Source organism: Saccopteryx bilineata, chromosome 1 (genome assembly GCF_036850765.1).
Source record: "Saccopteryx bilineata isolate mSacBil1 chromosome 1, mSacBil1_pri_phased_curated, whole genome shotgun sequence".
NCBI classification, from domain to species: Eukaryota; Metazoa; Chordata; class Mammalia; order Chiroptera; family Emballonuridae; genus Saccopteryx; species Saccopteryx bilineata.
In genome coordinates, this window is record NC_089490.1 from 377,965,053 (window position 1) to 377,968,560 (window position 3,508).

The following is a 3,508-nucleotide window of genomic DNA, read 5'->3' on the forward strand; positions in this document are numbered from 1 at the left end:
ACACGCCCAGCCGACGCTCTACTGCTGAGCTAGCTGGCCAGGGCCACCATCTTAACTATAATATTTTTAAGTGTACAATTCAGTAGTGTTAAGTATATTCATTATTGTGCAACAGATCTCTTATGACGCTTATGTATCTTGCAAAACAGAAACTTTATACCCATTAAACATTATTTTTTTATTTTTTTATTTTTTTTACAGAGACAGAGAGTGAGTCAGAGAGAGGGATAGACAGGGACAGACAGACAGGAACGGAGAGAGATGAGAAGCATCAATCATTAGTTTTTCGTTGTGACACCTTAGTTGTTCATTGATTGCTTTCTCATATGTACCTTGACCGTGGGCCTTCAGCAGACCGAGTAACCCCTTGCTCAAGCCAGCGACCTTGGGTCCAAGCTGGTGAGCTTTGCTCAAACCAGATGAGCCCACACTCAAGCTGGCGACCTCAGGGTCTCAAACGTGGGTCCTCCACATCCCAGTCCAATGCTCTATCCACTGTGCCACCGCCTGGTGAGGCTAAACCCATTAAACATTAATTTCCCACTTCCCTTCTCCCTGCCTTTCATAGCCAGTTTTCTATGGTTTTGATACCTTATATAAGTTGAATTTTACAGTATTTGTCCTTTCATGACTGGCTTATCTTACTTAGCATCACGTCCTTGAGATTCATTCATGTTTTAGCTGTAGCATATAACAGGATTTCCTTCTTTTTTAAACCTGAATAATATTTTATTGTATGTAGCTACCAAGTTTTTTTTTTCAGATTGATCTTTTATTATTGTGGTAAAATTGCTATACAAGATAATATGTAGCCTGACCGGGCAGTGGCACAGTGGATAGAGCATCAGACTGGGATGCAGAGGACCCAGGTTCGAGACCCTGAGGTCACCAGCTTGAGCATGGGCTCATCTGGTTTGAGCAGAGCTCACCAGCTTGGACCCAAGGTCGCTGGCTTGAGCAAGGGGTTACTCGGTCTGCTGCAGCCCCATGGTCAGGGCACATATTAGAGAGCAATCGATGAACAACTAAGGTGTTGCAACGAGAAACTGATAATTGTTGCTTCTCATCTCTCTCCGTTCCTGTCTCTCTGTCCCTGTCTATCCCTCTGACTCTTTCTCTGTCACTGTAAAAAAAAAAAAAAAAAAAAAAAAAGAGTATGTATTTCAGGTGTACAACATTGTAATACAATATTTGTGTACACTACCTAGTGTTCACTACTGTAAATCTGGTTACCATTCATCACTATATATTTGATCCCTTTCAACCCTTTTGCCCTTGCCCCACCCAACTCTTTTCCCCTCTGGTAACCACCAGTGTGTTTTTTCTGTATTGTATTTGTTTTCTTTGTTCATTTGTTTTGTTTTGTTTAGATGTTACATATAGGTGAAATCATTTGGCATTCATTTTTCTCTACTTATTTCACTTAGCATGATATCCTCAAGGTTCATGTTGTTGCAAATGCCAAGATTTTCTTTTTTTATGGCTGAGTAGTATATATATGTGTATTATATACTACTATAGTATATACATAAATATTATATCTTTCTACATTCATTCATCAATAGGCACTTAGGTTATTTACATATCATGGCTATTGTAAATAATGCTTCAATGAGAATAGGGGTGTAGGGGTTCCTATATCTTTTTTTTTTTCAGAGACAGAGAGAGAGTCAGAGAGAGGGATAGATAGGGACCGACAGACAGGAACGGAGAGAGATCAGAAGCATCAATTATCAGTTTTTCGTTGCGACACCTTAGTTCAGTGGTTCTCAACCTTTCTAATGCCGTGACTCCGCAATACAGTTCCTCATGTTGCGGTGACCCCAAACCAAAAAATAATTTTGGTGGCTACTTCATAACTGTAATTTTGCTACAGTTATGATTCAGAATGTAAATACCTGATATGCATTATGTATTTTCCGATGGCTTTAGGCGACCCCGCTGGGGTCGCAACCCACAGGTTGAGAACCGCTGCCTTAGTTGTTCATTGATTGCTTCTCGTATGTGCCTTGACCACAGGCCTTCAGCAGACGGAGCAAGTAACCCCTTGCTCGAGCCAGCAACCTTGGAAGCTGGTGAGCCTTTCTAAAACCAGATGAGTCCATGCTCAAGCTGGTGGCCTCGGGGTCTCGAACCTGGGTCTTCCTCATCCCAGTTCGATGCTCTATCCACTGCGCCACCGCCTGGACAGGCCCTATATCTTTTTTAATTAGTCTTTTCATATTCCTTTTTTTTTTTTTTTAGTGAGAGAGAGAGATGGAGAGACAGAGAGAGGGACAGAGAGGAAGGGAGAAAGATGAGAAGCATCAACTCATAGTTGAATCACTTTAGTTGTTCATTGATTACATTCTTGTATGTGCCTTGACCTGAGTGCTGCAGCTGAGCCAGTGACCCCTTGCTCAAGCCAGCGACTGTGGGTCATGTCTGTGTTACCACGCTCAAGCTGGCTACTCTAGGCTCAAGCTGGTGAGCCTGCGCTCAAGCCAGATGAGCCTGTGTTCAAGCCAGCAACCTCCGGGTTTTGAACCTGGGTCCTCAGCGTCTCAGGTCAGTGTTCTATCCACTGTGCAACCACCTGGTCAGGCTCTTTTCATATTCTTTAGATAAATACCCAGAAGTGGAATAGCTGGGTCATATGTATAGCACATTTTCTTATCCATGCATCCATCGGTGGACATTTTGGTTGCTTTTTTTTTTAACCTCTTGACTACTGTGAATAATGCTGCAATGAAAATGGGTATGCAGCCTGACCAGGCGGTGGCACAGTGGATAGAGCATCGGACTGGGATGCAGAGGACCCTGGTTCGAGACCCCAAGGTCGCCAGCTTGAGCGCGGGCTCATCTGGTTTGAGCAAAAGCCCACCAGCTTGAACCCAAGGTCACTGGCTCCAGCAAGGAGTTGCTCCTTCTGCTGAAGGCCCGCGGTCAAGGCACATATGAGAAAGCAATCAATGAACAACTAAAGTGTTGCAACTCGCAACAAAAAACTGATGATTGATGCTTCTCATCTTTCTCCATTCCTGTCTGTCTGTCCCTGTCTATCCCTCTCTCTGACTCACTGTCTCTGTAAAAAATAAATAAATAAATAAAAGAAAAAAGAAAAAAAAAGAAAATGGGTATGCAAATATCTCTTTGAGATCCTGCTTTGAATTATTTTGGACATATACCGAGAAGTGGGATTGCTGGATCATATAGTAGTTCTATTTTTATTTATTTTTTAATTTATTTATTAATTTTATTTATTCATTTTTAGAGAGGAGAGAGAGAGGTAGAGAGGAGAGAGAGGAGAGAGAGACAGAGAGAGAGAAGGGGGGATGAGCATCAATTCCCATATGTGCCTTGACCAGGCAAGCCCAGGGTTTCGAACCGGCAACCTCAGTATTTCCAGGTCGACGCTTTATCCACTGCGCCACCACAAGTCAGGCTATTTTTATTTTTTTTGAGGAACTCCCATACTGTTTTCTATAGTGGCTATATCATTTTACATTTTCATCAACAGAACACAAGG